This window comes from Mauremys reevesii, linkage group 1, assembly GCF_016161935.1.
Source record: "Mauremys reevesii isolate NIE-2019 linkage group 1, ASM1616193v1, whole genome shotgun sequence".
NCBI lineage: Eukaryota > Metazoa > Chordata > Testudines > Geoemydidae > Mauremys > Mauremys reevesii.
The window spans coordinates 263,152,068-263,174,895 of NC_052623.1; the positions used below are offsets into that span (position 1 = coordinate 263,152,068).

A 22,828-nucleotide genomic window follows, 5' to 3' on the forward strand; every position below is an offset into this window, starting at 1 on the left:
AAAAATACTTGGGCCTCAATCCTGCAAAGACAACCATGCAGTGAGACCCAGGGCCTGCCTAGAGCCCCGCTGAAGTCTGTAAGGGTCTGTGCACGTTCAGGGGCCTGCCCATATGGTTGGTTTTTTTATTGTATTTTTTTGCTCAAGTGAGAAACTAAACTAGCCCAGTCAGTTTCACTTTTGTTTCTAGTCAGTTTCTCTCTCTTCTTTTTTTAAATTTTCATTAGTGCCCTGCTGCCATATCTGGGATCTGCAAGTCCCTGATGGCAATATTTAAATTTCTGCAAAGACATGTTTGTGCTTTTAAGAAATGCACGAAAATATTCTTATTAGTGTTGGCTGTTAGATTTTGTAAAAACTTTTTTAAAAAATAAGAGTTAAAAATAGTTTCCTCTACAGTTAATTTGGGGCCAAAACTACTTGGCAGGTGGGCTCTACAAAACAATGTAATCCATATTCTGCCCTCATTTGCAAATCTCTGCCCTGATGCCACAATTAGATCCACATGGACAGAGTCCTGCTGATTTCAAGCAAAAATACAGCAAATCACTGTTGCAACTTCAGTGAGAACTGGTGGGTGCTCAGCACTTTTGCAAAGCTCATTTATTAAAGGTGCTAAATATGGTTTTAGGAGCCTAATTTTAGGGACCCAATTTTGGAAATCTTGATCCAGGTGCACAGCAAATGCCTGGCTGAATGTCTGACTGCACCAATTAGCATTGGCTGTGATAGCCAGATTTCCATCACTCAGCTCATCATGCCAGTCACATCATTTAAAGAAGCAGACCTTTTTCTGCCAGGTTCTGTAGTGTGCTCTGTAATTTGGTAAATTTGCCAGTAACCCCCTGAACATTGAGACTCAGGGTTAGTTTCCTCTATTCTTTGCTGCTTGGCAGGTCAAATAATTTTTCATCCTGGAAGAGGTTTGATAGATACTTGAATGTGAGACCACAGGAGAAAACCCAGGGTGCTGCAGACAGTGTTGTGTGGGATTCGCCGCTAAATTGTTTAGTGTTGCAGTATATTGTTAAACAGCAGCTGTGTCTCATCCCATAGGTGACTGCATTAAGAGGTGGGGGGATTGTGCATACTATAGTTTGTAACATACTTTGTCAGCCTTCTAAATGAAGGGTTCTATATAAGTTGTGCTATTAATCGAAGACAGTGGGTTTGGTATGTGTAACGATATTGACAAGAAAAATACCACCAAATAAAACCTTGAAAAAGCTTTGTCCCCCTGGTCCAGCCCCAGGCCCAGGCACTGAAGATAAATACAGATGACTACTCCCAGCTCCCTGTTGCTAGGATGACTCACACAGTTCTTGTTAGAAGGATGAAGAGCAGGGGATCAGGCTCCCTGCTCAGAGGTGGTGGCAGCTATGTTTGCTTTTACTCCCAGCAGCTGAGCTCAATGCCATCAGGTGCATATAAGCAACAAAGGCTGCTCTCCAAAAAGCTTGCATCAAAGAGGTGGGGTCGCCTTTCTCATAGGCCTCTCAGCCCTCACTCTGCTGTAATCCACAGTGCCCGGGTCCTCTTCGCTGCTGAGAGCCCATCCCTCTGCCCCACGGCACTGAAGGAGCAGGAGGGATTGGCAGCACCACTGGCTCAATTTCAGCATGTGGCAGGAACACCAGACATGGGCCAGAGATAATGTGGTATATGGCCCTTAGATAGTGTACTGGATCGGCCTGCAGCAAAACTTCAACAGGCTCTTTTCTTCTGTGAAAGCCAGGAAATCAGATATCTACACAGACTTGTGGTTTGTGATTGGGTAAAGTACAGATTAGTTATCAAGGTTCTATTGTAAGGTTTTAAACCACTGGGTTCAGGGTGGTTTTATGTATGGCTGTGCTGGATGTGATAGAAAGAGGAACAGCTTTCCTGAGAGGGTATAAATATACCAGAAACAATAGCTATATGTTGCTGCAGTGTTTGTTTGCTTTAGTGGCCTTCCTGAAAAAGTATGAAAAATCCTTGATCCTCCTCTGCAAAGGGAGTAAATTCTAGGAAGGAGAGCGTTACTGGTCTGATACTTCTTGGGTGCTTTGCAGTACAATGGTGAATGTGTTGCTTCTGTGCACAGAACCTGCAAACAGTTGAGAAAGGGGAGGTGGTGCCAGGGCCGGCTTCAAGTTTTTTGCTGCCCCAAGCAAAAACATTTTCCCGTGCCCTCCTGGCCCCGCCCCAACTCCACCCCTTCTCCGCCCCATTCCAACCCCTTCTCCAAATCCCCATCCCCGCCTCCTCCCCTGGGAGGGGGGAGAAGCGGAGCAGTGGGGCACTTGGGGGAGAAGGCGGAGGTGAGCTGGGGGAGCAGTTCCTCTGCCCCCCCAGGTTACTTCCTGCGGCCATCCTCGTGCCCCCCACCGCCGCAGCTCACCTCCACTCTGCCCGATCCCCTGAGTGCGCCGCCGCCGCTCTGCTTCTCCCTCCTCCCTCCCAGGCTTGCTGCAAAACAGCTGATTCGCACAGCAAGCCTGGGAGGGGGAGAAGCAGAGTGGCAGTGCACTCGGGGGAGCAGGCGGCAGTGGAGCAGAGGTGAGCTGGGGGGGGGAAGCAGTTCCTCTGGCCCCCCACCGGGTTACTTCCTGCGGCCCTTCTTGCACCCCCCACCGCCACAGCTCACCTTCGCTCAGGGCTGGCTCCTGGCTTTTTGCACCCCAAGCAAAAAAAAAAAAAGGAGCAGGAGTGCTGCCCCTTGGAAAGTGCTGCCCCAAGCACATGCTTGGAGCGCTGGTGCCTAGAGCCAGCCCTGGGTGGTGCATGCAAATGTAGCCATAAGTAAGGGAATGAAGGCTGCACCACAACGTTATTCCTTCCAGGAATGCATACGGAATAGAGAGAGAAGGGAGGGTGCAACATGAAGCGGCTGCAACCTGTGGTCCAGGGGCTAACCAGCTCGAACAGTATGCGCACAACTATAACTGAGGACTTCTGGTAGGGTTCTGGCAAACATGTGATTTGCTGCTTCATGTTGCCTTTCTTGAGTACTTCTATATGGACCCCTGTTGCGTGCGTGCATGTGCACCTAGATGCATGAGGCTGCTCTCATGGGTGTTGTCTGGCCATGATTACTTAGGTCTTTCTTTATTCAAATTCAATTCTTAACCAAAGCTGTACATGTCCTGTTTTTATAACTTTTTAAGTATACCCTCAAATTAACACTCTAAAACCACCGGATACACTTTAGCAATGCAGCGAGCTGCCCGCACAATGCCAGTGCGCTCATGTTTACCCACCAGGATGATAAATCTCCCAGACAACCATCCCCTGGACCTCAGCCAGCCCATCACTGCACCCTGAAACTAATGTTTTAGGTCTCTCATGTAGGCTGTGTGGTGTAAAGTGAGTGTGTGGTCATCCAGATCCCTTTCAATACTCTTGGCCCTGGCTATCTGCTATATACCAGGGTCTGACTAACTTCAGTTCCTGTTAGTCTTTTCTCAGTTGGGTTGCTACCTGCTGCAAGTAGGGTGCCACTTTTGCAGCCTTGGATTCCACCTCTTCCTACCCCACCTATGGCCATGGTCAGTTCCATCAATCTTTACTTCTTCCTGCTTATTCACATGACCATTAATACTAGTTTTGTGAGAGGAAGAATTACACTCACTGCAGTAGTGTTCAAAGGTCCCAGCCAAACTCAAGGCTCCATTGTTCTAGGAGCAGTACAAGCAAACACGTGAGAAGATACAATCCTTGTCCTGAAGACCTGGCATCTCAGGCCACACTCCTGTAATCCGATCTCTGTGGACAGACCTTTTATCTGTTGGGAGGAGGAATTCATGAGGGGATAAGTATCCACCTGAGTGGATCTGATTCCAGGATTGGGCGTCAGTGTAGGGATTCTAACCCTGCCAAAACTTGAACATTTGGTTAACTTTATACAGGTGAAGAGTCTCGTTGAAATCATGCATAAGGCTTTGCAAGATTGAGGCCTAGGAATATATGCATCGTGCACGTGTTTCAATTCCCTGCATAATTTTGAAAACATTTCAGGAGAACGGGGCCCTCGAGTTGTCTTGTCACATTAAATTATGTGTCAGATAAATTATTGGTCTCCGCGAAAAAGACTTCTAATGTGCATGGACACATCTCATTCAGCCTGTGTAGTTTTTTAAAACAGAAATCTGATAGTTGAAGGCAGGAAGAGGGTTCTTCTTGTACATGGGTCTGGGCAAGTTTTGAGTGAAATCCAGCAGAAAGGCTTCTAGCAAAAATTGTGGTGCTGTATTGTATTTAGAAGAGCAAATGATTATCCTGGGAAATATCTCGTCCCACTGGGATGAGTTGGAGGCACAGTAACGCGACCCTGTTCCTGGTCTACCAGGCTTCATGCTGTGCAACCTGAGCTGTTGAGTCTTTCTAAGTGACTTCCTTCATCTCGGGTAGCTAGGTGCAGCTTCTACCCTGCATCTTCGCCGCCTGTGTTAGCCATCATTTTCAGGGTTCACATTGGATCTGTCCACTTGGCATAATGCCCAAGGTGATATTTTGGACAAGCCTTCATCGCTGATGGCATAGCTCCAATGAGCAATCCCCTACTTCAGTTGTTACACCTCCTCCACCATGATGAGGTTCAGGTCAGACTTGTGAGGGAGACCCCCTATTACAAGAGTTCATCAAGTCTGTTCCGATGTTGGACTCTCAGGCCATTAAGCTTTCACAGTTGCGCAGGAACAAACCAAATGACGAACTAGCGCAATGACCAACTGACTGTCTGGCTAAGTGTTGAAGAAGAAGAGAGGATTGTATTTTAGGGTTGCCAGGTGTTCAGTTTTTGACCAGAAAGCCGGGTTGAAAAGGGACCCTGGCGGCTCCGGTCAGCATTGCTGACCAGGCTGCTAAAAGTCTGGTTGGTGGCGCAGAGAGGCTAAGGCAGGCTCTGCATGGCTCGCGGAAGCAATGACAGGTCCCTGCACCCCTAGATGCAGGGGTGGCCAGGGAGGCCATACGTGCTGCCCCCCACTCTGAAAACCAGCTCCGTAGCTCCCATTGGCTGGGAACTGCGGCCGATGGGAGTTGCGGTGGCAGTACCTGTGGGTGAGGGCCTTGCATGGAGCCTCCCTGGCTGACCCTGTGCCTAGGAGCCAGAGGACATGTTGCTGCTTCTGGGAGCCACCTCAGGTAAGTGCTGCCCAGAGCCTGCCCCGCACCCGCAACTCCCTCCTGCCCCAGCCCTGAGCTCCCTCCTGCACTTTGAACCCTTTGGCCCCAGTCCTGAGCCCCCTCCTGCACCCCAAACCTCACATTCCCAGCCCCACACCACAGCCTACACCCCTAGCCAGAGTCCGTACTCCCCGCAACCGCCTGCCCCAGCCCGGAACCCCCTCCCACACTCCGAACCCCTCGGCTCCACACTCTAGCCTGGTGCCCTCTCCTGTACCCCAAATCCTTCATCCCCACCCCCTGCAGAGCCCGCACCCCCTCCGGGCAACAGAGGAAGGGGGGATGGAGTGAGTGGGGGCAGGGCAGGAGCAGCAGGTGGGATAAGGGTGTTCAGTTTTCTGCAGTTAGAAAGTTGGCAACCCTAATTGTACTGTAGATTTCAGATCGTTCAAAAGATTTGTATTTACTCAAAAGACAAAAAAGCAATTTTGTTATTTTGCAGAGAGCTGGATTGAAAGATGTCTCAATGAAAGTGAAAACAAACGGTATTCCAGTCACACCTCTCTGGGGCATGTTTCTAATGATGAAAGTAAGTAATTTTTCATTCAGTTTAAGTGAGGTTATGGGTATGCCCATGTGCAGAAGTTAACTTGTTAAAACATGCCATCGTAACATTGATGCTTATATTCAGAAACTATCTTTCTTTCATCATGATATTGAATATATAAAGAAAAAGGTATATGCCTTACAATGGGGGTAGTTCTACACTGCAATCCAAGGGGTGATTTCAGCTCAGGTCGGAATGCCCCACTAACAGAGTTAAAAATAGCAATGCAGACATGGGGTGACTGGCTTCAACAGGGCTAGCAATGCAAGTACATACCCTGGATTCTGGCATGTTTGTACAGCCCTTGCTAAAGCCTGGGCTACTGCATCTGTACTTCTATTTTTAGCAGTACTGCAAGCGCACCTTGGATTGCAGCATAGGCGTAGACTTAGTTGCACTGTGCTGTTTTTCAAGGCAATGATTTGGTAAATGAAGTGAACCGTGTTGTACAACACAAAAAGGCAGTTACGCTATACACGGGATTTAAAACTGTTAGTTATTATTTGTGTTGTGGTAGCAACTACGGACACCAGTCATGGACCAGGATCTCACTGTGCTAGGTGCTGTACAAACAATCTAAGTAATGTAAAATAGTGTGTATTCAGGTTTCCAAATCCAATCGTTGGAATGAAAGAGCGTTTCAGTTGCGTAGTCCAAAGAGCCAGGTTACTGTGATAGCTGATAATTTTATACATGTTTTCATTGGAACGTTTGCTAGCCTCCCATTAAAAATGTATTGAAGAGGAAGTAGTATTGTCTGTTGGTTAGATCAGGATACTCGGAGCCAGGGCTTTGGTAGGGCTCTGCGTGGGCACAGGGGTCTGCCTGAATAGAATAGGTTGCAAAATTCAGGGCTCGCTGTATAAAAAGTTATGACCTGTAAAATGCAACTGTCAGGATTAGATCGAGAGTAAAATCATCTGTTTTGTTTTTAACAGGTGACCACTAGACACTTGGAACGCAGACTAAAACAATAAACAGTGGCTTAATAAATCCATCCTAATGTATATCACGTGTTAAAAAATTAGACTCTCAGGTTACAATCACATGTTAAATATGCCCTTACCTATGCTACTACTACCTTAGATTATTAAAGGGACAGTGGCAATTTTAAATCTAGTCAGAGGAAAAATATTTTAATTATCTTCAGTTATAGCAATTTTAGTTGTTGCTTGTAACAGGTTTAAAAATCAGGCAGAAATGATTTTTAAGATGAGTTTCCCTTTAAAATTCTTCTTCCTTTTTTTTTATTCACCATTTACTTCCCCCCATTTGGGTTTTTTCTTTTCATTTTACTCAATTTAGATAGAGAAAATAAACAACATAAGTCATTTTCCATCTCTGCATTTTATGTGTTAGCCCATGCTACAATATATGTTTGCATTTCTTACTCTGCAGGAGATTGCTTAGGTCTAAACATAAACACTTTTAACTGAAATGTTTTAAAAAGCCATTTGTTTACTATGCTTTTTCAAAACGAAGACAAACAATCCTCCCACCCCATATTTTGCATCCAATCTACCCGACTGTGCCCCCTCCCTTTTTTTTTTTTTTTTTTTTTTTTTTGCATTAAGGGAGAATTACTCCGAGGATGTCCAGTTGCTATGGTGTTGATAATATGACAGTACAATAATTCAGTGGCCCTTTTTGTACAGGGACTCTGCTCCCCTCTGCTCAGGGATCTAGGTGGGACAACCCTCTACTTTAGAAATATGGGAAGAGAAGAATGATTGGAACCTCCTGACACTTGTTTGTGACCCTCAAATTGAGAACACTTGCTGTAATTCACTGAAGCAAACTGATGAGTATAGTTGAGAACCACTCATTTGCCAGGTTTTATTTTAGAAATTAAGGAGTTTCTCTGCAAATGATTCTGGCAGATTCACAACAATCATTTGTTTGCCCAGGTTTTGTGTAGACGGAGATCATTAATATCTTATAACGTCAATTTCAAACTGTGTGCTAAACCTGAATAAAGCCATCTTTCAAGTGATGCCTGACATGACTTAACTCCTAATAGCCGAAGAGTTCAACGCTGAGCAGTCATACTTTTCAGAATGCTCACGATGTCTGCAGACCCAATCCAAAGTCCATCAAAGTCAACGGAAAGACTCCCGTTGACTCTGAGCTTTAGATCAGGCCCATAGTCCAAGCCAGTGGGAGTCTTTCTTTTAACTTTGAGCTTCGGATCAGGCTCTATCTGATTAATGTCTTATAGTATGGGTAGCTCTTACTCCAGAGCTTTCTGTTCTGGATCTGCAAAGAGTATGTTGGTTCTGTGCAGGTTTGGGCTTGTTTGATTGGCTAGTCATTCCACTGCAGGTGAAGTTAGCTGTTGTCGAGGTCACTTTGGGTAATGTTCTTTTGCTTTATGGCAAGTATTAAACCTCCTCTAGCTCCCAAGTGTCCGTTGAGCATCTAAGATAGGCACTTCATTGGTGGGCCAAGGAAATTCCATCTGTGGTTTATCAGTGTATTATAGTGGGTCTTCTGAGAATCAGGATCAGGGAAAGAAGTGCCATATTTCAAGTGTCTCTGTGCTGATTCCGCTTCCCAATGTATCTGTGAAAGGAGTTTATATGACCATGTGTCAGTCTCTCATCTCTGGTAGCTTGTTGGGCTGATGTCAAGGCATGTGAAGTCATTGGCTCAGCATCCATACCTAATCACAGGCTTTTCACCTCAGCCTCAGCAATTTTAGGGGTACTTATTGAGACCCTTGGGACTGATTTCTGAATCTCAGGACTTTCTGTGATACCATGCCTGCAGACCCCACAGAAGCCATGCCTGCAAAACCCCCAGCCATAAAAGTGACATTGACTCAATGCACCTAAATTAGCAGATATATTTTTCTGAAATATATGTGGAAAGGAATTGCCATAGCTAATCTGAGCTGAGGTCCCCATCTAATTCAGTATCATGTCTTCAACAGTGTCTCATATCAGATATAAATATTTCCTGGGGGAGGAAAACTGTCCATTTTCCAACCATCTCTAGTCAATTAGACTTGTGCTCCTAAGTCATGTAGGTGCTTTGGAAACTCCCAGCCTGTACAAGGAACACAGGATCTGCCCTCGGGGCTGGATTCTCACCCATGGCTACATAACAGTGAGAGATATGGTAACTACTTACCTTCATCTAGCTCAGTGGCTCTCAACCAGGAGTCTGGGGTCCCCTGGGGGGCTGCGAGCAGGTTTCAGGGGGGCTGCCAACCATGGCTGGCATTGGACTTGCTAGGGCCCAGGAAGCCAAAGTCCTGCCATGTAGGACTGCAGCCCGGGGCCCTGAGCCCCACCACCTGGAGCTGAAGCCTAAGCAACTTAGCTTCGCAGTGCCCCATATCGTGTGGGGCCCCAGGCAATTGTCCTCCTTGCTACCCCCTAACACTAGCTCTGGCTTTTTTAAGCAGAAATAAAGTTGTTCTGACACAGCTGGGCTGTGGAGTTTTTATAGCATATGCGGGGGGGCGGGGAGGCTCATAAAGAAAAAGGTTGAGAACCCCTGATCTAGCTCATTTCAGCATTGGGCCCACCAATCCTGAGAACAGTCAGACCTAGTGTGGAAATTTGACAGGGGAGGGGCTGTTCATCTGAAAACTGTGGAGCTGCTCGGCTTAATGCAGGGAGTTCATCCAGATCTGACCTCTGCTTCCATAGCGTCTCAGGGGTCCTATCGCACCCGTTGGACTGCATGGGGATGACGTGAGGGGTCAGTACCTCCCAGATGTCCCAGCAGGTATAAGGGGAGATTCTTCCCAGCTGCTTGACTGACCTAGAGACTAAAATCAAAATTTTCAAGTGTCCACTAATTTTACATCCCTCAAATTGTGCATATCCAACTTAACATGTGTAGGGGTCTGTGTTTCAAAGCTGCTGAGCACCCCCAATTCCATTGACTTTGGTTGGAAGTCTGACTCTTAAAATTAAGGAATCTCTCAAGCGGGGCAGCCAAAACTGTAGACTCTTATGAAAACTTGGCCTTGGTAGCGTGTGCAAACCACAAACAGAGCTGCATACCGATAGCCTTGAAGCAAAGCTTCCAGTCAGGAGGAAGGCAGAACCACTGACCAAAGAAACTCCCAAGGTTGAAGTTTTTTGGTTATACATAGTAAGTGGACCCCATTTTTTACATTTTGTCTTCTCCTTACCCCTTCTCTGGCACCTTGGGAATTGCAGCAATGAGGGTGGGGGGGGATACTGTCTTTGCTGTAGGGTGAAAGAGAGGGCCAGGGTCTTATACCTACTGTACAGAAGAAAAATAATTGATGTGAGATGTTTCTCTCCTCATCCCTATTGCCATTTGGTGAGTGTAGGGGCTAGGGTGTTTTTGGGACCTAATTGTCCCAGTCTCTTCTTCGCTGACTGGGCCTTACTGGCTGTGGCTATTGTAGGGTTGCCAGGTGTCTGGTTTTTTACTGGAATGCCCGGTCAAAAAGGGACCCTGGCGGCTCCGGTCAGCACCACAGACTGGGCCGTTAAACGTCCGGTCGGCGGTGCTGCTGGTCTAAGGCGGACTAGTCCCTACATGTCCTGGCACCGTGCTGTGCCCCAGAAGGGGCCAGCAGGTCTGGCTCATAGGTAGGGGGGCCACAAGGCTCTGCACGCTGCCTCGAGCACCGACTCTGCACTCCCATTGGCTGGGAACCACGCCCGTGCCCCAACCCTGAGCCCCCCTCAAACCTGGAGCTCTGTCCTGCATCCCAAACCCCTCATCCCTGTGCCCACCCCAGAGCCTGCATTCCCAGCTGGAGCCCTCATCCCCCCTGCACCACAACCCCCTGCCCCGCCTTGATCCCCCTCCCACCCTCTGAACCCCTCAATCCCAGCCTGAAGCACCTTCCTGCACCCCAAACTCCTCATTCCTAGACCCACCCCACAGCCTGCACCCCCAGCCAGAGCCCTCATCCCCCCAACGCATTGCCCCAGCCTGGAGCCTCCTCCTGTACTCCAAACCTCTCCGCCGCAGAGCACCCTCCTGCACCCCAAATACCTCATCCCCCACACCAGAGCCCATACCCCCAGCTGGAGCCTTCACCCCCTGCACCCCAACTCCATCCCAGAGCCGCAGCCCAGAGCCCCCTCCTGCACCCTGAACCCCTCATTTCTGGCCCCTCCCAGACCCTGTACCCTCTCCCACACACCAACCCCCCCTGCCTCAGAGTCTACCCTCACTTGAAACTGGGGGGTTTCAAAGTGAGGACCCGCATGACTTCCCCCACCCCAAAATCCTAGGGTAGGTCTCCCCTTTGCTGCCACCACCTCGGTCAATTACGTGGGCCGGGACACCCCTGTTTCCCCCCTGTCTCCCTCCGAAGACACTCCCTGGGGAACACAGATCACTTACAGAGGAGGAACCCTTCCCCCTCCCCCCTCTCTGCCCGGAGATAAGCTGTCTCACCACCGAGAGAGAATGTCTCAGCCCCTCCCCCTATCCACAGTAGAAGGGATTTAATCAAATCTTTATAGAAAGAATTTATTAAAAGAACAAAAAGAAAATACGGAATCTCTATGAGCCAAAGCTGGCCACTCATAGGGTATAACCTTGCTAAGTTCTGGAGAGAATCCTCTCTCTTTCTCAGTACAACGATACAGGTAGAATTAAGAATAATCAATAACAAACACACAGAATTGCAAGCATAGGATTATTAGGTGAGGACACAAAGTATCTTTCTAATACTCACTATCTTGACTAGAAGAAATTAGTTCAGAAAGGTGGAAGCTGGTAGACTTGATTAAAACGTCTAGACTCTTGTAACTCCAAACGGCCTGCCTCAGCCCAGAGCCCCTTCCCATACTCGGAACCCCTCAGCTACATCGCCAAGCCTGGAGCCTCCTCCTGCAGTCCAAACCCCTTATCCCTGGCCCCACCCCGGAGCCTGCACCCCCAGCCAGAGCCCTTACCCAGCCTGGTGAAAATGAGTAAGTGAGGGTGGGGAGAGCAAGGCACAGAGGAAAGGGGGAATGGAGTGAGCGGGGTTGGGGCCTCAGAGAAGGGGCGGGGCATGGGTGGGGCCTTGGAGGAAGGGTGGGGCAAGGGTGTTCGGTTTTATGTGAGTAGAAAGTTGGCAACCCCAGTCATTGAGTCCTTCACTTGGTTTCAGCGGGGGAGCACAGCCATCTTCCCTGCTCAGTTGTCCTGAACATAGGCGGCAGGTTTGTATAATTTTTGGTGGGGCCCAAAATGGTGGTGCCCCCCCCCCACTCCCGCCCTGTAAGCCAATATAAAATGAAGCTACAACGCGTCAGTGCCACAAGATTACAAGGTTGGAGAAGGGGTAGGGGGTTCCAGGGGCCAGTCAAGGGACAAGGAGCAGGGGGGGTTGGATGGGGCAGAGGTTCGGAGGGGCAGTCAGGGGACAGGCAGCAATTGGATAGGCATGGGAGTCTAGGAGGTTTATCAGGGGACAGGTAGGGGGTGGGGTCCTGGGGGGAAGTTGGGTGGGGTCTCAGCTGATGTCGACAGGCAGCACCCTGACTGCTGGATATGTCACTGAGAGAGCCGCCTCACTAGCTCAGCTCCTGGGGATGAGGTGCTATTTAAAGTGCCGTGCAGTTGCCGTGTGCGCACGCAAGTGTGTGCATGCAGACATGGGCTAGCCCTCAAGTCTTCAAGTGCTTTTCTGCAATTGCAGCCATAGAGGTACTGAGAACTCTGGTGTTGGAGGTACCTTGAGCCAGGATTTGTTCCCATTTCTATATTTCTTTTACAGAATACTTAGCATTCATTTAAATAACAGTAGTTTGTTTTAATGTAGGGCACTGTTCTGCGGGGAAGCAATAAAAGAATAAACACAAAAGTAAAGGAAAATGACACCCATTATTATCCCCTTGCTGTATGAATGGTTGCAGAACCTGACCCGAGGCAAGATTGAAACAAAACGTTCCATCTTCAATTTCATGTCAATTTTGCAAAACAGGAAAAAAATATTGGCTGTATTTTTTTATGAAAAGAAGGCTAAATATAATGCATGGTTCTGCTATTCAATTAGCTAATGAGATCACAGGAGTATATTGTATAAAGGAGAAGTAAGCAAGCCTGTACACAAAAAGGCATACGGGCATATGTTTGATTTCATACCTAAAACTCATCTCCCCCATGACTCCTCATTCAGGTGCAATTATCCCTCCCCACCTCACCAAAAAAACACCCCTTGAAAACACAAACGAAAACCAAGCTACCCCTCAACCTCTCCTTCCATGAGACTGCCTTCTCCTCACCTCCACTTTGAAGCAGTGCTTAATTTGTGTCAGGGCTGAGCCCTGGCACCTCTAGGCTTGGCAATTCATAGCCCTGGCACCTCTGGGGCTTGCTGCATCAGTTAGGAAAGTAAAAAAATTGCTTGAGCCCCAGCACCTCTTTCATTATAAATTAAGCACTGCTTCCAAGTGTTAGAAAGGAATGAAAAAGGATTGCAGGATTCATATATATTAGTGTTCTGGAACCCCTTCAGGTCTCAGTTTCTTGGTTTTACTATGATGTAACCAAAACCACACAATACCTTTTTAACCTTGCAAATCCCACTTGTTTATTTTACGTCTCTAGAACACATGGATTATCATTGTAATTAATTGGCAGTGTTTTAAACAAGCACTTATTTGTGGCCGTGATGTTACAATTATGAATGATCACCTTTTGCTTTACAAAAATATCATCTAATTTTTCACCATTTTAGACACAACTGGAGTTCTTAATGGTAATCTTCCCACATTCATGATAATTTCACTTAGATGAAAATAACAGTGAAACGGGTAGCTCTAGAGCTGATGACAAAAAAACGATCCTTTGGAAAATCTGGGCTTTTTGCCCAACAAACAAACCAAAATGTGGTGGTGTGTTTGTTTTGTTTTTGTTTTTGTTTTTTAATCAATGAAAAATATTTGCCCAAAACCAGACAAACTGAAAAATTTCAGTTTTGTGACAAAAAATGTGGATTTTTTTTTGAGGAAGCACTTTCATGAATATTTTAGATTTATTGAGAATCCAATTTTCAATTAAAAAAACAACTATTGTTGGAAAAAATTTGAGCACCATTAAGCTCATTCCCTCACTGAGATATAAAGGAGGATTTAGTGTGTGGGCTGCAAAGTCTGAAAGAAGGAACCCAGGAGCAGACAAACCTTAGGAGATGGTTTTACCTGGGGTTTGTGATCTTATAATTAATTTTGGTGTTAATAACATTAAGTGCCATGGAGGAATGAGTTTGGACTATTCATAGTGTATAGCTTGTGCTTGCTATCAGATTGGTTAAAGCACCTGCTCATAGTTCTTTACATGAAAACCCAGCAACTAAATGGATGGAGGTAGTGACTATACTGCTGTATAATTTAGATACTGGTAAGATATTTCATATAGTGTCATATGATATCCTAAGGGAAAATTAAATCAAGCTGGCATAGATGAAAAGATGATAAACATCTCAAAGCTAGCTCATTGAACAGAACAGACAGAATAAGTTTAGAAATTGTAGTCTGTAGAGGGAACAGCGTCCACTGGGTTTCACAGGGTCTGATACTTGTTCCCATTTTGTTTACCATTTTTGTTAATAAATTAGACAATAAAATAGAAAGTACTAAGTTAATGTATGACCTTATGTCTGGGGAGAATAACCCTAAACATAACAGGAAGAGGAGGCTTAGGGACAAATTCTGGCCTCTTGTGCATGACTCCTGAAATAATAATTGAGGCCACCTTTATGCATCTGTTTATGGATTTTGTCTTAAAAATTAGCAACATTGGAAATGACATTGGTGTGCAAAAAAGCTAGATAGTGCCATATTGTAGGGGGACTGGTAGTGATATCTGTACTTGGGTTGCCAAACACTTTCCTTTATGAAAGATGCTTGTAATCTGTTCTCTGCAAACTCTCACACCTCCATTGTTTTTTGCAGAGCACTTTTAATGTTCAACAGGAGGGATGCCCTCCTCTGGCTACAGAAGTGCCTCTTCTTTGTCTCACAAAATTCTGTTTAGGTTTTGCTGAGATATAAACTGCTAAAAATGTCCATTTCCCTTCTCTCATTCATTTTCCCTCAGGAAAGTTTTGGCAGCCTGCTGAAATAATAACACATGCGCACACACACAATTCTAAGGGTATGTCTACATTGAAATGCTACAGCTGTAGTGCTGCTATGTGCCACTGTGGTGTAGACATTTATTACAGCGATGGAAGGGTTCTTCAGTCGCTATAGTAAGTCCATCTTCCTGAGGGGCAGTAGCTAGCTTGACAAAAGAATTCTTCCATTGACCTAGTGGTGTCTACACTGGGTCTAGGTTGACTTAATGACGTTGAATGGAATGTGAAATTTCTTGCAGCTCTGAATAATGTAGGTCAGTGGTTCTCAAACTTTTCTTTTTGTGGACCACTTGAAAATTGCTGAGGTCTCGGTGGACCACTTAATGGGATCATTCCAAATGTTGTTTGTACTGTTAGATAACTGTCGTAAAGCGCTTTGGATAAAAGCACTATATAAGAAAACCTCAATAATAATTAATGTTTTTTTGTTCTACAAATAAAAGCACACAACTCATATTTTCATATCTGTAGTTTTACCTTTCTAATGCAATGGATGTGCCCTCTCCCCCGCCATGGCAGCCCCCAAGCTGGGGCTGGGAAGGGGGGGGGGGTCTCTCCCCGGCAACCGCAGCCCTGGAGCTGGGGAAAGTCACCTCTTTCTCTGGCCGCCGCAGCCCTGCACGTCCCAAATTCTCCCCCATCCTCTCTTCTCATCCCACTGCCCTCTCCCACCTACCCCTTATTCTCCCCAAGGCCCACCTCACCTTACATGTGCGTCTTCTCCAGGGTCCAGGCACCTAATTAGTGGAGCCATGCCTGCGCGGCTCCAATGATTAGGTGGGTGGCACTTCATTCTTTCATGTGCCGCCGTCCAGGCGCGCACCTTAGAGGGAACTATCCTCAGACAACTATCCGCACAGTCAACTTGTGGAATTCCTTACCTGAGGAGGTTGTGAAGGCGAGGACTATAACAGCGTTTAAAAGAGAACTGGATAAATTCATGGTGGTTAAGTCCATAAATGGCTATTAGCCAGGATGGGTAAGGAATCATGTCCTTGCCTCTGTTTGTCAGAGGATGGAGATGGATGGCAGGAGAGAGATCACTTGATCATTGCCAGTTAGATTCACTTCCTCTGGGGCACCTGGCATTGGCCACTCTTGGTAGACAGATACTGGACTAGATGGACCTTTGGTCTGACCCGGTACAGCCGTTCATATGTTCTTATGAACAGAGTATACACTGTGCAGACCACCTGAGTGGAGCTTGCGGACCACTGGTGGTCCATGGACCACAGTTTGAGAACCTTTGATGTAGTTTAAGCTAACTTAACTTTGTAGTGTAGACCAGCCCCGAGGTTGACCTCATGCTGCCCGCATCAAAGCTGCAGCAGACAGCGTTCTGGGAATGTCTGGGAGATTCCAGAGCAGTTGTAGTGTGTATGTGGGGGGGAATCAGGTTGGGCTCCCCTTCCCTCCCTGGACATGGCCTGTAGCCCCTCTGGGAGTACCATATGTGGCAGAAACCAGCCGGGTGCCCCATGAGACCCAGCAGCATGTTTCCTCCCCATCCCCCAGGGACACCTCAAGGGACTGGACCTCCTCAACTTCCAGGACAGAGAGAGAGAGTCAGTCAGGGCAGGCTCCCCCGGTGAGAAAGTTGTTACAGTTGCACATAACAGGTTTTGTTTTCACCTTTTTCCTTTTGAAATAAGCCCTGTGAAATTACCTTTTTAAAAACTGTATTTAAATTTGTACAGCTATCCAGTGCACTGAATGAGGCATGTGTCCTGTGGAAGAAAGTAGAATGTGGTAATGTAATTAAAGACTGTATAATATGCCTATGCACAAGGGGACAGAATTAAGGTTGTACAGATGACCATAAATCTGACATTTCCTAACTTTCAAGTGAGACCCTTCCTTTAATATAACCTAAATCAGTCCCCTTTAAGGAAGTCAGCACTCAAGTGCTGGGCAGCATTAAGTGAGCAGTGTTTCTCAACGTGTGTCCTGAACCCGCCTGGCTTAGCTGAGTAGGAGGAAGGGCACGGAGAGATTCTACAGTTTCTGCTTTCATTTAAAAAAATGTTGGTCTCCAACTATTATGATTGCAAAGAAAACCTTCAAAAGGTGAAGTGAGTGTAACTGAAGGAATGTAGGAGTTTGCAGGGAGTCAAAAACAATAGCTCTAAAATGTGATCTGAGCCACTCTTTTAAGTGGGCGCTCACTGGGATGATGATACTTTAAATAGCATCATTGTTAAGTATTTCACTGCTCATCAAAGCATGTAAGAAAGGAGAGGAAGCAATATTGCCAGTTTTTGTGATGACTGAATTTTATCTCAAGTATCGTGGTATCTGGTGTTTTTCTTTAATTCCCAGCTTCTGGAGTCCTGTGATTATGGGAGGCTCTCCACTTTCACTTTTTTAAAAACATCCAAATTTCTAGCCCTTGTGGTGCAGAGAGAACCTGGAAAATGTGGCACTTCATGATTCAGAAACCAGGAGACAAATATTTATTGGTTTGTTGTTGGTTTTGTTTGGTTTTGGCCCCTGACTCATGGGTTTTGAACATTAGGAGTCGGCAGTACTGAGGAAGTATTATATTAAGAAGATCTACACCAACATTTCCCAAAATGAGTGTAGGGGACCTGGGAGGACTAGCCAGAAGAAGAGTGGAACATGTATACAATTAAGCTGTATAGCAACACATGGCAAAGTGGTGGGGGCCAAAGTTCTTTCAAATAGGCTGGCTAACTCAGGGGGTGAATGCAGCCTTCAAGAAGTACCCAACAAGATCAGGAAGTACCACTAGGTGCCATTCTGGCTCCCCCAGAAAGTGCTGGAAGGGCATTCCGGAGCATTCTGGCATGACTCAATAGTTAGTTAGTACCCATTATGCCTTTGGCATTTAGGGCAGCGACAAAGCTCCTCCACTCCTGTCTGTTTCTGGCAAGTCTTTCAGTGGTTCCCCAGCTTTTCAGCTGTGCACCAGGTTTTTCAGCTTGGCTTCCACAGCTCTTTGCCACGTCGTTTTCAGGCAGCCTCATTTTTTGCCTGCCTTCAAATGTCCATCTTATTGCTACTCTGGTGAAGGAATCAGTTTTCATCCGAAGCACACAGCCAATCCATCTCCAACACCTCGTGGTAATGATGGTGTTCAGATTTGCTTGGCTGCACTGTGTGAACAGGTCTTGGTTTGAGATTGTTCTGGGCCAAAAGATGCGGAGGATTTTTCTGAGGCAGGTTGTATGGAGTGAAGACAGTTTGGACATGTCATACTTTGTCATTCCCCCTCATTCTGCACTATAAAGTAATGTTGAAAGTATGCAGTTCTGATAAATCTTGAGTTTGGTTTTGGTGTTGTATTTTGATGATTTCCAGAGACTATATTTAACAATCCTCAGAGTCTGTGCCAGGGGAGGGCAGCTTTTTGCTCCTGGCAGGTTCAACAATGCTGGATTGGTCTGTGAAGGAGGGGCCAGACAAAACAGACACCGTGGTCCTCCAGGTTGGGGGTTAGGCACAGGGCTAATAACCCTGTCCCGTAAAAACCAAAATATATTACAGAAACAGCGTGGAGAAATTGACCATTACTGCATGTGATGGCTTTCAAACATGACTCAAGGGCTAGGTTAAATTGTGAATATTCTGTAGTTAATCCTGCATGTGGAGGAGATGTGCTGTCTGATCGATGGTCCATGTGCTATTACAAACTAGGAAATGATGAACCTGGATATCAATACATCTGGGGGTTCTGGTGACAGTAGAGATGTACTGTACATTACTTAAACATCCCTCTTGAGAGGGATTCTGATACCATCTAACACCTCTGAGTATGTACTCCCTTGCAAGTCACATTTGCCCAGGAATTATTTAAAATGTATTTTTTTAACTGTTATAAGAATTAATTAGGAATCGAGGCTCAAGTGGTAGAGTGGTTGTGTGCTGTAGTGTTAAAGGTCCCAGATTCTGACTCTTCTAATGACCATGTTGGGGTGGGGGGTTGTTACATATGACATAACAATAACCCCTATACACAACTCCTCTCTCATTGTCAGGGCCTGCTGCAAGCCAAAATATACATAGCTTTAGCAGTGAACTAGTCTAGGGGGACCATTTTACATATTTCCAGAGTTTAGTCTCTATTTTTGGAAGGCTGTGAAGTCTGACAGATTTCTTTGAATAGACGGTTCCTTATCAGCTCACAAATGCCTGAGCAATTCCCACTGAAATGACATACCATTTTTTATTTCTCAATAGATGAGGAAAAAGAAAATAACAGAGCATCCAAACCACACTCTACTCCAGCTACTCTGCAATGGTAAGACTCCTTTTTTAAAAAAAAAACCCTTTGATAATTCCTTATCATTTTCATGCTCTGTCGCCAACTAAAAAGATTGTAGGCCTGAGAAACCTCACAAAGCAACAGTGTTTTCACTGCATGTGGGCATTCTATGCAGTTACACTCTATATGATGTGTCTTGCTGGTTGTCCTAATTATGTTTTTTGTACATGGAGCAAGTTCAGATCCAGTTTGCATAGGTCTTTTGGGCAGATGTATTTGCCACCTAAGCAATGAGGGTTTTGGTTTGGTTTGTTTAATTTTAAAACGATAAAGAAAAATAAATGCCAAGAGTTTTTCGGTCTTCAGGACCCCGATTCAGCAAAGCACTCAACCAGGTGCTTATGTCCATCCCTGTTAGATGTAGGGTTGCCAGGTGTCCGGTAGGGAATGCCCGGTTGAAAACAGACCCTGGTGGCTCCGGTTAGCACCACTAACCGGGCCATTAAAAGTCTGGTTGGTGCAGGGCTGGCAGGCTCCCTATGTGGCTCCGCACAGCTCTCCAGAAGCAGTGACATGTCCCTCAGCTCCTAGGCAGAGAGATGGCCACGGGGACTCCATGTGCTGCCCCTGTCCCGCCCTGAGCACTGCTCCACTGCTCCCATTGGCTGGGAACCACAACTAATGGGAGCTGCTGGGGGCAGCACCTGTGGGTGGAGGCAGTGCGCAAAGCCGCCTGCCCACGCTCTGCCTAGGAGCCGAAGAACATGTCGCCACTTGCAGGGAGCGCCCAAGGTGAGCATTGCTCGGAACCCACACCCTGAGACCCCTCCCACACCCCAATGCCCTGCCCCAGTCCTGAGCTCCCTCCCACACTCAAACTTCCTCCTGTGCCCAAACCCCCTGCCTCAGCTCGGAACCCCCTCCCGCATTCTGAACCCGTGGCCCCAGCCTGGAAACCCCTCCTGTACCCCAAACCTCTCATCCCCGGCACCACCTCAGAGCCTGCGCCCTGTGCCCCAGCCCAGATCCCCCTCCTGCACCCTGAACCCCTTATTTCTGGCCCCACCCCAGAGCCTGGACCCCTAGCCCAGAATCCATACCTCCTGCCACACCCCGAACCCCTCGGCCCCAGCCTGGAGCCTCCTCCTGCACCCTGAACCCCTCAGCCCCAGCCTCACGCCAGAGCCTGCATCCCCAGCCAACACCTTCACCCCCTCCCACACCTCAACCCCTTGCTCCAGCCCAGTGAAAATGAGCAAGTGAGTGAGGGTGAGGGAGAGTGAGTGACAGAGGGATGGGAGGATGGAGTGAATGGGGGTGGAGCCTTGGAGAAGGGGCAGTGCCTCAGGGCAGGGGGTGGGGCAGCGGTGTTGGGTTTTGTGCAATTAGAAAGCTGGCAGCACTAGTTAGATGAGGTCCAAATGCTTTAAGGTACAGGAGGAAAAAGAACAGCAGGAGTTTGACTGTGATTCACCTCACATGTCATAATCCCATCGGGGGGAAGGAAGACAGGAAGGAATGAGAGGAGAAATTAGGTGGTGGAGCGGGGGTGGGGAGGTAAGAAGGGGCAAGGTTGAAAGTAGATGAGAATGCTTTAGAGCATTATTGTGTCTCATACTATGAATAAGTGAGGGATGTTCCACCTTTTCACACTTATTTACTGCAGCATTTTCATTTGTGTTATGATGACACAATCTTCTGAGCTCTATTTCCGTAGCTTGTGTCTTCTACTTCAGTTGTCTTTTTATTTTTGTTAGTTTGTTTATTTCAGAGAGAGTTGAGGGCACAAAGGACCTTGCAGGAAGTGCTCTGCATCTGGTAGGATTGGGCTCTAGAATTGTGATCTGAAGTCAGTTGAAACACTCATTGGACTTTGGGGCTATTGTTAGCTCCACTGTACTTCAGCTATCAGTACTTTTCAGTATGTCGGCTGACAAATGGATTACTGCCCTACGGTACCTCACTTAGCAAAATGTTGGAATACTTACCTTGCCGTGCCAGCCTCTTGAGACCCATGTCTTTAAAGGGACATCAAGCAAAGGAGCCATTTTTCAAACATGAGTACCCAATTTTGCACTTGGACCCTTAGACTGTCCACTCAAATACCCATTTTAGGTTTCTAATTTATCCATCCCAGTATGAAAATGCGGTTGGTGGTCTACCTCCAACATGCTTCACTGTAGACCTGAACGAATACATTGCAAAGAATAATCTATCCAATGAATTTGCCTCTTTTCCTGCATTTGGAATATTCATGAGCAGATTGCTGTTTCCTCACATTTGTTGTTTAAAGTTTATTCAATGACATTTTTTATGTTATTTGACTATAGATCGATCTAGAGCAACTTATTGTGGGTATTCAGTGTTCTGACTGGAGGAACCCATAAACAATTCTGATGCAAATACTCACTCAGACTTGCAAATTTAAATTGATGTATAATTTGACTCTGAAAATCACTTTCTGCAAGTTATCTATGCCAAAGAAATTCAGTCTCTCAGATGTTTGTGGTCAGTGAATGGAAAGGGTGAGTGAGTATGGCCAAACAGAATTCATTAAAAAGTGAAGAGTGAATATTCATATGCGTACTGTTACTATGCATTATTCACCCAGTCTACTTTACCTCAGTACAAGGTAAACAAAACAATGTAGGACACTCTAGCTAAAATAAAATAGCCAACAGCGCTTAGTAGCCATAGATCAGGACATTGTTTATTTTGTGGTAGTGCCAGTTAGAACTCTCCCCCTCCTCATCTCCCCCAAAGGAGCAAATAACATAGTAGCCAAGAAGTGAGACTGAATTGGAACACATGCCAGTGATACTGCTCTCAAAAGAAAACATGCAAATACTATAAACAATATTCAGCCAAACACTTTCAAGCTTCCTCATTCATAAAGGTTAGTAAATCCCTAAACCCCTGGGATATTGAACTCTGCTGGAATGCAGTCTGCACAATAATGCCCATTCAGAAACATTTGTCAGAGAATCCTAGAATTTAGAAATGTAAAAGGCTTGTTGCATCATGCAGTCTATCTGCTTCCTGCTACCTACACGTTACGTTATGTTCTCCCATGTTTATCTAGTGCAGGCATTTTCCCTTTTGACTTTTTGCAGAGCATTTAATTCCCTCTATTGAATATTCCACTCAAAAAAAATATGCGAGGACACTGAAATAGACACAGCAACTTTCTTCTGTGTTTTTAAAATATAATTTTTTCTGGTGTCAAATTAAACAATTCAATTATCTTAATGATTAATGCCTCAGAGCTTCACAGTTTAGCAGCTGTGCCACACAACAGTAGTTTGGTGTTTCTTCCGTTTGTTTATCTTAGTATTATCTCTTTGAATGTTGCTGGTCTCACCTGGAGAAGCTGTGCTACTGGATAGATTATACTGTATACAAGCAGACACTCAAATATCTTGGCCAGTCTGCTGTAAAGTGCTAAGCTTTCATGGTGTGAAGATGTCGTTTTGCACTGTTCTAAAAAGCCTAACTCGTTAGCATCAGATTAACCATCAAATTGCAGTAGCACCTAGGAGCCCTAGTCATGAACTAGGACCCCATTGTACTAGGTGTTGTACAAACACAGGACAAGACATACCTAGTAGTTTAGTTTCATGTATTTGTTTGACAGCTCTGCCTGCAATTGCCTTGGACATTGCCTTTGCATGATTGTAAAAGATAGAAGGCCAACTTCAGTTGGAGACAGCCTAGTGTATAAGCATGTGCAACTGCCATGAAAGTCTGGGCCAAATTCAGCAGTGATATAAATGGTGATATAAATTACTCATTGGGCATAAGTGACAAAATAATG

The 22,828-nt window shown here is 46.1% G+C and overlaps 1 protein-coding gene across 1 annotated transcript in view; it reads left to right on the forward strand.

The window, feature by feature from the left end:
- The first annotated feature begins 1,476 nt into the window (after nt 1-1,476).
- RFX4 (regulatory factor X4) overlaps nt 1,477-22,828 on the forward strand; it is a 100,945-nt gene continuing 79,593 nt past the window's right edge. Inside the window, exons 1-3 of the mRNA XM_039519314.1 lie at nt 1,477-1,774; nt 5,612-5,698; nt 18,990-19,050. The gene's annotated coding sequence lies outside the window, so the exon portion shown is untranslated. The remainder of the gene's footprint in view (nt 1,775-5,611; nt 5,699-18,989; nt 19,051-22,828) is intronic.